This window comes from Lactuca sativa, chromosome 8 (genome assembly GCF_002870075.4).
Source record: "Lactuca sativa cultivar Salinas chromosome 8, Lsat_Salinas_v11, whole genome shotgun sequence".
Lineage (NCBI taxonomy): Eukaryota > Viridiplantae > Streptophyta > Magnoliopsida > Asterales > Asteraceae > Lactuca > Lactuca sativa.
In genome coordinates this window covers 303,327,033-303,340,108 of record NC_056630.2, presented here as the reverse complement: position 1 = coordinate 303,340,108, position 13,076 = coordinate 303,327,033, and the positions used below count along the sequence as shown (strand labels likewise).

The 13,076-nt window shown below is 35.6% G+C and overlaps 1 long non-coding RNA gene across 2 annotated transcripts; it reads left to right on the top strand.

The window, feature by feature from the left end:
• Nucleotides 1–10,419: 10,419 nt before the first annotated feature.
• On the top strand, nucleotides 10,420–13,076 carry LOC111913682 (uncharacterized). Of its 2 annotated transcripts, XR_006185852.1 has the most exons (4): nucleotides 10,420–10,758; nucleotides 10,931–11,433; nucleotides 11,524–11,682; nucleotides 11,764–13,076. It is a non-coding gene; the product is annotated as an uncharacterized LOC111913682 (long non-coding RNA). The 2 variants fall into 2 exon arrangements; XR_008225556.1 differs by having other exon boundaries at nucleotides 10,931–11,682.

Sequence of the window (13,076 nt, the reverse complement as noted above, 5' to 3'; positions counted from 1 at the left end):
ATTTTCTAGAAACAAACAAACAAGGACAAAAGATTTCATTTTTTACAAACATTGTCATTTAATACTTATGAAACTCACCAGCTTAAATGTTGATCTACTCTTTCAAAATTACTTGTATGTCCCAGGGATTCAGTAATTTCAGGTATCAATATGCTTTTGAAGAAGGGATGCTGCGGCGCCAGTTTAATCTCATATTTTGACATCATATTGTAATTGGTTTTGAACATGTAACTTTTGATAAATGTAAACTTTCTATTATATATATGATGGTTATATTGCTTTCTTTACTATGTATTCATTTTTTACGTTACCACATGAAGTCATCCGCCCCCGAATGTTTCCGCCGTTCAGGTTTGGGGGTCTGACACCAGGTTTTGAGAAAACGGAGCAGACAAGTCTCGTCTTTTATTTTGATTGTATATTTTTGGTGTCTTATTACAATGAAAGAACACGCATGTATTAAAACTTTACTTATAATGCAATGGATGATGTTGTTGCTTGTTTACTATTTTACACTGTTGTGATACTGTACATGACGTCCTCCACCCCTAAACGTTTCCGCCGTTTGTGGTTTTGGGGTGTGACAGATTGGATTTTCTAGGGCTTTTCATACTTACATCAACATTTTCATTTAAAGGTTTACATGACTTTTAAAACAGCTTTTAGTAAGCAAGACAATGACACTTAAATACTTATGAGTTCACCAGCTTTAAAGCTGATACTCTCTTTCAAAATAACTTGTATTCTTAGGTCATCAGTAGACAGGTATGGTGGCCAGGTTTTGAGAAGACGGAGCAGACAAGTCTCGTCTTTTATTTTGATTATATATTTTTGGTGTCTTATTACAATGAAAGAACACATGTATTAAAACTTTACTTATAATGCAATGGATGATGTTGTTGCTTGTTTACTATTTTACACTGTTGTGATACTGTACATGACGTCCTCCACCCCTGAACGTTTCCGCCGTTTGTGGTTTTGGGGTGTGATAGAATGGAATGCATGGTCATGGTCTGTGCACGCACACGTCTAGGTTTCATATGCTCTTTCCGACTTAGAGCGTCTGCCACTACATTAGCCTTGTCAGGTTGATAACGAGTTTCACAGTCGTAATCATTTAGCAGTTCGACCCATCTTCGGTATCTCATGTTGAGTTCTTTTTGGTCGAAGATATGTTGGAGACTCTTGTGATCTATAAATATTGTGCATTTAGTACCATACAAGTAGTGCCTCCAAATATTTGGGGCGAAAACTACTACTCCTAGCTCAAGATCATGAGTAGTGTAGTTGACCTCGTGCATTTTTAGTTGTCACAAAGCATAAGCAATCACCTTGCCTCTCTGCATTAATACACAACCCAATCCTTGATGAGACGTGTCGCAGTAAATGACAAAGTCTTCTATTCCATTAGGGAGTGATAGGATCGGTGCACTGCACAACATGTGTTTTAATTTCTAGAACGCAGCTTCCTGTTTATCTTCCCCGCTGAATTTCACATCTTTCTGTGCTAGTGCAGTGAGAGGCTTAGCCGTTTTGGAGAAATTTTCGATAAACCTTCGATAGTAACTATCAAGTCCTAAAAATTGGCGCACTTCTGTCGGCATTCTCGGTGCCTCTGAATTCTTGAGTGCTTCAATTTTTGCGGGGTCCACGTGTATCCCTCTATTGCTAACAACATGCCTTAGGAAATGCACTTCTCTTATGTAAAATTCACATTTTGAAAACTTTGCATATAAATTTTCCTTTCTCAATAGTTCCAAAATCAATCATAGATGGTGGTCGTGTTCCTCCTTTGTTTGTGAGAATATCAAGATGTCGTCAATCAATCATAGATGTCGGTCATGTCCCTCTATCCAGGTAAGGTTTAGAAACACAATTCATTAGATGCATGAACACTATTGGGGCATTCGTTAGGCCGAAAGGCATGACAAGAAATTCATAATGACCATACCAAGTTCTGAATGCGGTCTTTGGTATGTCTGCTTCCAATACCTTGAGTTGGTGATATCCAGACCTCAGGTCAATCTTGGAGTAGTAGGTAGACCCTTGCAGTTGATTGAACAAATCATCGATTCTAGGGAGCGGGTATCGGTTCTTTATTGTCAACTTATTTAGTTCTCGGTAATTGATACACATTCGAAATGATCCGTCCTTCTTGACGAATAGGACTGGGGTTCCCCAAGGTGGGAAACTTGGTCTTTATGAAACCCTTGTCCAAAAGTTCCCGCAGTTGGCTTCAAAGCTCTTGCATCTCGGAGGGGTCCAATCTATAGGGTGACTTAGCTACTGGTGTCGCGTCTGGGATTAGGTCGATTCTAAACTTAACTTGTCGGTTCAGGGGTAATCCAGGTAAATCTTCGGGAAAGACATCAGGAAAATCACATACTTGAGGTATGTCCTTCAATTCCTTTGTTTCACTCTTCTTATCCACTATGTGAGCCAGAAAGGCGTAACATTTCTTATGTAGATATTTTTGTGCCTTCGTTGGGTAGGGTTAATCGTACGGCCTTCTCATAGCACAGAATCCCGCGCATGGTGGGGAGCAAGCCAATCCATTCCTATGATAATGTCGAAAATTCCTATAGGAATCGTCAAGAGATCTATGTGGAAAGTGTGGTCGTTTAGATTTAACAAGCAATCTCTTAGGATTTCAGTAGTGCTTTCTATCTGGCCCTTCGCTACTTCTACTTCACATGTTGTTTCTAATCTATTAGACTCATGATTTCAAATTTGTTGAAAAGACAGAGTTATAAAACTTTTATCGGTGCCAAAGTCAAAAAGTATAGTAGCATATAAGTTATTAATAAGGAACGTACCAATGACCACAGACGGATACTGAATAGCGTCCCTGTTTCCTATCACAAATGCTCTCTTGTAGGCATTCCCACCTTTATCTTTCCTTTTTGGGATGTATCGTAGGATGTGACTTTTCTCTCTACACCTGTAACATGTTATTTCTTCCCTATTGCCGGCCCTAGTATCGAAATTTCGATTTCCTCCTGTGCTCGTAACTTCATTACAAAAATTTGCAGTATGCCCCTTCTTATTGCACCGGGTGTAATGGTAACACTCTCCAAGGTGGTTCTTATAGCAGACATTACACCTCGATTACTTGCTTGTGTAGTTCCTTGCGGTGTAGGTTTTGTTGTTACTACTAGAGTTGCCGCATAGACCTTCTTGGTTTCTTGCTTCTGGGGTGTGGTTGGTTTTCCTCCAAAAAAAATTATTTTCTTGCTTGGTTCAGACTCGAGGGTTTTAACTCTGGCCTCCATGTTTCCCTGACTAACCTCATTGTTCGTCAGTCGCTTAGCCATATTCTTGGTGCTTTCAAAGGTTGTAGGCCTTAAAGACATGATCACCCCCTTGATCTTGGGAGACAAACCCCAAATATAACGTTCCACCTTCACATTCTCAGGGTTACTAGAGTTGGACACATCAAAGAAAGGTCGTTAAACCTGATTGTGTAGGCTTTAATGTGTGAACCTTTCATCTTAAGATTCCACCATTTGTTTTCCGCATCCTGAGCTTCGTCTCTCGGACAATACTCTTCTATTAGCATGGTTTTCAGTTCACTCTAGGTCAAAGAGGTGGCAGGGATAATGCCTAGTGACTTACCTTGGTTGTTCCACCAAGTTAATGTCGCATCCATGAAAGTATAGGCAGTAAAGCGCACCTTTCTATCTTCAGCGCAGTAACTGATCTGAAATACAGAATCTATCCTTTCAAACCACCAGGTGAGACCAATCATACCTTCGTTTCCATAGAAGTACCTGGGCTTGCAGTTCATAATGTCCTTATAGGTTCAAACCCTTCGAGTCTAAATAGGGTTAATGTTTGAACTACTTCCACGCCTAGTCTCGAGTCTTCAATCTCAACGACAGGGGTTCTTACATTTGCACTTCTTGTGTTTCCCTTAGCGATCGCAAGACGGTCTACAATTATTTGTTCCAACTCTGCTGTTGTCTGAGGGAGTCATGTCTCAGGGGTGGTGCAACAATAGTCGGCGTATATACAACCGGAATTTCTGTTTGCCTCAAGTTGGGTCGGCCCCTCGTGGGTCGAGATGTTGTCGGTAGAACTTCCGTTTCCAACGTTTCAGATTGGGGTCGATTTCTCAGTCGTTCACTCCTCTTTCTTGGCGGCATGATGTTGATTTATTCAGTCATTTTAATTGTAAGTGTTTCATCAACCATGTTTCTAATTATTTATAATGTTTTACAATTATTTCCGAATGAATCCAGCCAACACAACAATCATCACGTAACAACACATAATAATAATATATGCTTCATATATTTCACATAATCATTTCACAGTTTTAACTTTATTCCCATTTTTCCCATCGTTTAAACAGATCAACTATTTCACTTAGTTTCAATAGTGCGTAGAATCTTACCATAATAAAACTTAGGCGCGCAACTAGGTTTAGTTGTGGCACCACCTATGTACTATACTAGAGAACCTAATTGATTATTTGACTTTTTAAACACTTGTTTACTTAAATTTCTTCAAAATTTTCATTTATTTATAATTTATTCATGTCGTTTTTAATGATTATATTTCCTTAAGTTTTTGATTTTATATTATCACGCATAGTTTATAGGGAATTTTTTTTGATCATATGATCGTCTACCTAAGGGGAAAACTTACACGTACTACGTATTAGACTTATACGGGTATGTCTATTAGCGATATGATATAGATTATAGGAATACTTTAACCTATTAGAGTAAGCTCGTAGACTGTAGTTGTTTTCTTTTAAGGAAAGTACTAATTCGCTATAGTCGCTAGCTCTGATACCAATCTGTCACACCCTGACCAACGGCAAAAACGTCGGGGTTGCGACTTAAACATTTGGATCATAGTCAACAACATATAATGAAATAATAATAGAATTTATACGATATTACATTCTTCCAAAGTCTGAATACGACAAAATACATTGTTTAATATTCCATAAGTGTTATACGTGGATTTCAACTTCTTGCAACATATAAGAGACAAAAGGCTAGTATAGAGCCGACAGTTTATTTTCAATGACAAATCTTTCATCCTCACATGGGGTGAGAGTTCTTCTAATTTAAATATTAGGGGAGAATTAAAAAAATTAAAAACAATAAAAATAAAAAAATAAAAAATAATAAAAAAAACAGAAAAATTCAAAAATCAAAGAAAAATCAGAAAAATTAAAAATCCAAAAATAGTGTTATTTCTGTTTTATTTCTTGTTCAGAAAAATCAAAAATCCAAAAATATTTTTGTTTCTATTTTAATTTGTGTGCTAAGTTTTCTTTTAGTTTTGTTTTGTCTTGAAAAGTGATTTCAGGTATAGATAAGACTCATGGAGTTTGTGTTGAAGATTTCTAAGCCAATGCTTCGTCCGTGAGCATCGAAGAATTCACATTCGAAGGACCAAGAAATGAAGATTATTCTTTCGACATTCCATCCTTCAACCCTAGAAGCAAGGTGAAGCTGCAATTGAAGATTATGTGACGGATTGCATTGAAGCCTCATCAACCAGTCTGCTGCTATTGTTGTACCTGCTGAAGTGATCTAGAAGATTTGTTCTCTCTGATGTTTCTCTCTAAAGATTCTCAAGCTGAAAGCACTATCTTTCAAGAATCAGTATGTAAAGCCTCCTCACCTGACGTGCGTTCAATACCAAAAATCTGAAGAAAAATCCCAACCGCTCAAGATGAAGTGATTCATTGAAGATTCATCAAGTTCATCTTGAAGTCGTGAAGAATTTGAAGATTAATGCTGAAGCCAAGTTCCAATGAAGATTATCAAGAAAGCCAGCTACTTTTAAGGGAGAGCTTGTTGGGTCATTTAAGAAAAGAAAAGAAAGCTATAAACCAAGGGGGAGATTGTTGGGTCAATATTTTGGTTTATACTTTGCTTTTCTAGGAAATTGTATTTTTATATAATATCTTATGTGTTTACGGTCAAATTTATGGCCAAGGAGGTGTTTACGGCCGTAAACCCTGTTTACAGTCCATGTTTACCCGGCCCATATTCTCATGTATGTATATAGGGGAAAGGGTGTGAGGAAAAGAGTGATGAATGAGAGAAGAGAGAAACGGGAGCTTATGTGTGGGTGTGTGAATCTCATGTAAAGGGGCATCATTCCAATCTATTCAATACATTGACGATTCATATTATTCTTCTTCTCCTTTTGTTCTACTTGATCTGACATCACCCGTTTGATTGGGATTCCGCACCATCAAACGGGTCTGATTGATACACAGGCAAATTAGGGACTTACACTATACTTCTTCGAGTAAAATTCTTCAATATAACAAATTGCCTATAACTAACATTATACGTCGCTCATCCACAAGCCACACAAGCACAATATAATAACAATGGATTAATGGTTATAGAGTGGGTTTCAATTCTAGGATATAATCCTTATGAAAGAAATCATGCCCACATAAAACTCTCTCTTTCACCCCCTTTCGATATATTCCTCCCACAAACACATACGTGATACCCAATCCACAAAAATCCATGACAACAATTCTTCGACCCATAAAATATGTCGCTACCGATGATCATCAATGCAAATTTTAAATTATTAAGATTTTTAAAGTTTAGTGATTTTAGTTAAATATTGAATTTAACTTAAAGTTTAAAGTAATGAAGCGGTAGTAACTCAAGTAGTTTCAATCTACAATCCGATAGGAAGGACATTGCGTTAGCATATAGTCGAACAACTCATATGTGCCGACGTTACGTCGGTTGACCGTATGTCGGCTTGATTCATTAATGTTGTATTTTTAATATTTATTTAATGTTGAAAATATATTGTTTTCGTTTGTAAGTAAACTTTGTCTTAAAAATACATACACATTATTTATCGACGATATTTTTGTATCATATCATAGTATATAATTATTTTAGGTTTATTCTCATACTTTAGATACACTTAATAAAATTTATTTTTATAATTTTGTTTAATACTTTCTTATTAAACTTCAAAAAAAAGTTTAATGCCCTAATATGAACAAGTCATGTGATTATACATATTATATTAATGAATATGACAAGTTAAAAATGTTCATCTATCCATATTTCAGCGTAGTTTCTTAACGATACTTTTATTTGTTCCGACAAATATTATAATACTAATTTCATCAACTTACTCTTATATAACATTGTCATTTCCACAAGTGCTTGCATATATGTCTAACATTTTATAAAACTCTTATGTTTGTCGATTACTAACCACAACATTTTTAACAAACTTTATTTGTAAAAATAATATTTATAATAAACAGACATTTATAATTTTTATATGTAGCATCAATTTTGCATGCATGTGGCATATAAACTTTTTAACCATCAATTTATATCAAAATACTCAAGAATATATCTCCCCTAAAAACGAAAAAAAATGTAAAACAGGGCCATAAAGACTTACATTTAGTGCGTGATTCTCGAGTTTGGATGGAAGATTCATTGAGGTTCTTGCTTTGTTCAAGACCCGGTATCTTCACCAAAAAATAAACTTATCTGGATTTAGATTATTGAACTTCACAAAGGTGTTCAAAACAGCAAGTTTTCAGATTTTTAAGGTGAACTAAACTCACCAATATAGCTACATGGGCTATCGATAGAAATAGGGTGGTCGGGGGTGTTTCCGGCAGCTTTCTCGCCCCTTTTCTTCTTGTTTTCGCAGCAGCACTTGATGGGGATAATTGGGAAGAAAAACAAATGACTTCATGGGTATAATTGGCACGTTTGTTGGCTGTAACAGGTGGCTAAACTTGGTGATGGATGCTCCTTTTTACCTCCCAAAATCACAGTAGAAAACACCTCTGATGGAGGTGTTCTTGATGAACTTCGAACACGAGAGACGAAGTAGAGAGGAAAGAGGTTTGAGGCTGAACTTTTCTGGGTTAACGGTCTCTAATAGTGCCCTTTTTAAACTCTCTTAATAGTTATCAACTTTCCTCTAGCATGTACCTTTGGCCATTTTTAGAAGCAACATTTTTCTTTTGTAGATGTTTAGAGCCTTAGAGTTGTAATCATTTTTGTACTCTTAATGGAAAATGTTTGGAGTGTAAGAAGTGAGAAAAGAAAGAAGAATGTGGGGGTTGGGTGTAGGTCTAGGAGGCTCCAACTACTTGCACTTTGAATTAATACTTGGAAGCAACCTTCTTAAATGAATGTACTTATACACTTAATGGGATGATGACATTTTGTGGTTGAAAGCCTTAAACACACTAGTAGAGGAGGGATAGATTCATAGGAGTTGACATTTGGGCTATTAAATTCTAGCTCTAAATGTAGTTGGAAGCAAATGGGTACAAGTCCTTAATGAGGTATAGTATGTCAAAAAAAAAATGGACATCTTATGTATTCATGAGCTAATTTTTCGAGAATGTAGTTATGCCACAAGTTGATGACGACGCCATTTAAAATTCCTAAGGCGGTCAATGATGTAATAGTATTAGTGGGAGCACTTGAATAGTGGTTGAATGGAACTTGGGATTAGAATAAGTGGAGATGTATTTTGGTATTAAGGATATATACATTTAGAAGTTTTTATCATGAGTACGCTACATTTAGGGCATTATATTGAGAGCTATAAAGGGCTACATAAGCAAAGAAATGGATTCTAGTGGTAATATGCCTAGAGTTTCAATGTCATAAAAGATAATATACGTTGATGAGATAAGTTGTTAGGTTGAATGATATGTGGAAGTAGAGGTGATACAATAATCCACATAATCATAAGAATAAGTGAAGCATTGTCTGTATGACTTTATATGAGATATTTAAGCTGAAGTACTTAATTTAATCACGAAACTAACATGGAAGTAGAGATACCTAAAATTTGTAAGAAAAAAACTAATGATGATGAGAAGACATGAAGTTATATTTTTATCTAAGATCAAGATAATTAGCTATACATTACATTAAACGATAGACAATTCGATGACAAACTAGATGAGGGAATTACAAAGTTTTTTACAGATATTATAAGAAGGAATATATGAAGACTAATGCCAATATTAAATGAGGTTATATGGAAATAATATTTTTATTTAAGTTTTTGTTTCATGATTAAGAAGGACGTTGAATAATATTTAAGAGGACGATAAAAGATGATTACACAGGATGACGAATGTTCATTTAATGAGTTATAAAAGATAAGATGTTTAGAGTGATCTAGAGTCTATGTTGCACAATAATAATCCTACGGATTCCAAAATTCTTTAACATAGTAAAGTTGCAAAAAGTATACGGTAGTTTTAAAGAGGCTTTAATTGGTTGAGTCTGTAATATCTATAAACATAAGTATTTTACTAAAGGGTTTCTAATGACGACTTCAATGTGATATTCCAATATCAAATGGATTTAGGAATCTAAATGATTAGGGATAACCCCACGGGGAGGGTGTTGAATTAATGATGTGTAGTATATGAAAATAAAACAAGATAAGTTGATGTAATAACAAATTAAATGAAGGATACACATGATAAGTAGATGATGAAATTGATGTAGAGTAACAAAGTACGGATTAGAAAGAAAAAAAAAAAAAAAAAAAAAAGGTCCAAGAATTGACCAATATATGAGTATGATGCTTAAAAAAACCCTGCTATTATATGTTAGACATGAACCTAGTAAGCTGACTAAACAGAATGACAAAATGATACTAAAGACTTGATTAGACAGTTTACGTATGATGAAGATTAAGGTGAATCGGAAAAAAGGTATTCACAACTAAGTTCAGATTTGGTTGAATAATAGGTACAATCCTAAAAATGGTTATTATTAGGAAGTGGCATAAAGTTTGTTGTATTAATGTTCTTATAAATAGGTTAAAGGGACAAAGTTAGGATCAGTCAAGTTTGTGTTGCATTGTAAGACGTGACGCTTAAGTGTTGTGGCCTTAATATGATTACAGAAAATATCAAATGGCCCAAGGAATTACTGATTTCGAGAAAGAAATCTTTTAAGGAGGGGTGAATTGTAACACCCATGAATTGGGGTTAGACGTTTTATTGTTTAATTATTATTTTTAGAATATTATAACATATTAATTAAACCATTTAAAGATGAAAAAAAAATGCAACTTAATATTAAAATGGTTTATTTTGTATATGATTTAATATTGGAAGAGTGTGTTTACCTTTTTAAATAGACAAAATTGCAAAAATGGTCCCTGTGGTATGTAAATTTTTAGGGTTTTAGTCCAAACCCCGTGTTTTTTTGGATTCATGGTCCTTTTAGAGTGGTTTGTATGTGGAATTGATCCCCGGACTTATTAACTCCCGTTAAAAATGATCTGTTAACCCCTCATGTGCCTCACACGTGAGGCTATATCCGTCATTTCATATGTAACGGACCATTTTTGCAATTTTTTCCATTAAAATTAGTGAGTAACAAAATTTGTATCTGGTTTCCGGTTGCTCTTCTCCTTCTAAGATTCTGCAAATAATTATGAGCATCATCTATATCTTTCACCACAATCATTTTATTCGTTCACGAAATTGTAACATGATAATCGTTGTTTCAGCGTTCAATCATTCGTACAAATCCCTGATTCTTCAATTCGATTTCGAACTTTACCCAAATCATCATCCAGGAAAAACCCTAGCACTTCATCCTCGGAACACCCTGTAGAAAAACCCGGATTTAAATCCCAAACTGACTCAGATGATGATGAGAACATAGATGAAGTCGCACCTTCTTCACCTTTCGGTTCCATTTCATCCAAGCCATTCGCGTCGTTGATTTAAAATTTTAGGTAATATTTCTTGACATTTGTCTAGCTTTTACCATCGATTTTAAATATCCAAATTCTAGTAGCAGTTTAAACGAGTTGATTTGGAGAGTATAAATGTATAAAGGAGAGGCACGATTGATTTTTTCTTATCGAAGTGTGTGATTTAGTTTTTTTGATTTGTTTTGGAGTGCAGAGAGAAGCTTAAGTTAGATGAACTTGGAATGGAGATCATGTCGATCGGATTGCTAGCTGCATTAGCTCTTCCTGCTTTTTTGTAGTCTTTTTGGGAGAATTTGAATCCGATTTGCACTTGTTGTATCAATTCTTTGCTAGTGTTATCATCTTGTGTAATGACAATCGATTTTCATGCTTTGTTCATGTGGACGTTACCTAGGTTGAACAAAGATAAAGCAGTCATTTCATGGAATTTTGATCCAACTATGTCGAAAAGGTTCTGGGAGCTTTCTGTTGTGATTGTATCGTCCATTGCTTCTGAGTAAATCTCCATTCCGAGTTCATGAAGATCTAAATATGGATCTGTATCGAATCCTACATGGCTCTTGAAGACTCTTAAGAACTGGACAATCCATTCCTCTTGGGAATTCGTGATTCCTTCTAATTTTCCCTCAGAAACAATGGGAAATTGTTCGTTTTAGAAGAGCTCATTGGTTCTTTATCTGGAGTAATTTCCACTAGGTTTCTTCAATTGACAATGTTTTCTCAAAAAACAAAAAAAATTATCCAATTCTCATATAAGCATTTGATGTATCTAGTTACTCCTTTTAGGCTTTGCTGAATTGGCTGTTGTTGGCGTTTCCATATCAATATTCAATCTGGTAGCAAAATTGTTCAATATTCCTCTACTCAATATCACAACCTCATTTGTTGCTGAAGAAGAAGCAGTATTAGTCAAGGATGATGATGACTCCACTTTTCTCAGCCATGGTAATTCCAATTTATGTATCGATAACTACTTGTTATTTACTCTTACTTAACCTAATCAAGAACAACCTTTTTTTTGTTTAGATAGCATGAGTGGAAGCAAGAAGAAGTTTCTTCCATCTGTTTCAACTTGTTTAGCCTTAGCTGCTGCTTTTGGGATTGGGGAAACCATAACACTTTTCTTTGCATCAGGATCACTATTGAACCATTGTTGTTGTAACAGAGCTCAAGAAGAAGGGTAGAAAAAAAGAGACGTTGGGGAACATTATGGAAGAAGATAGCAACGGTGGGGATCTTTAAAATGAATTAAGCCAAAAAAACGTTTATGCAAAAATGGTCCCTTACATATGAAATGACGGATATACCCTCACGTGTAAGGCACATGAGGGAGTTAACAGATCCTTTTTAACGGGAGTTAAGTCCGGGGACTAATTGCACATACAAACCACTCCAAAAGGATCATTAATCCAAAAAACTCGGGGTTTGGACTAAAACCCCAAAAATTTGCATACCATAGGGACCATTTTTGCAATTTTGTCTTTTAAATAAAGTAAAGATGATTAAGTGTTAAGTAAAGTGAAAAAAATGAAGTAATCAGCTAGAACAAGTATAAATGATGAAACTTAAGGTCATAATTTGTAATTTCCCAAAACATCAAATTTTCAAGGAAATTAGATGATGGATTATATTATGAATAATGGACAAACTTCTAGGGGCTAAATATGGTTATCCCGAAAGTACCACCTAAAGAAAATTAGACTTCAGTGAGAGGTGTAACTAGGACAAATTATGAGGGACCATTGCTGTAACTTGAGAACCAACTTGATTCTAAATACGACTGCTCATCTTCCTTACGTGACCGAATCGATTTTAAAACCGCCGGTTGCCAAATATATTCCATTTTTTTTATCGCTCGTCAGATACAAGTATAACAGAAACGTCGATCGACTGCTACGATAGGTACGTTTGCAATCATACAGCAAAAAGGGTCGTGAGTTCTCCGATTGAACGTCCGCTCATTCGCATGAGTGATTAAGTGTAAGGATCCACCGATGATAATCATCAGGGAATAGCAACTTGCTGATTCGTATGCATGAGGGAGAGATGAGGAAGGAAAGGAATCCCGATCATCACTTAGCAACCTTCATCAGTGGCTACGTACAAGAGAAACTGATAACAGAGTTGTCGTAGGTCTGCTTGTTGTTCCCGTAATACCAACATAAGGATAATATGAGAGAGAGAGAGAGAGAGAGAGAGAGAGAGAGAGAGATCATCATGAATGTAAAATATTTGTTAAGGATAATACATAAGACTGGTACGAAGATGGTAGAGTGTATACAACACCATAAAACCAAAAGTCAGTAAAGGCAAGTTTGTGATGGGTACTGGTCTAGGGA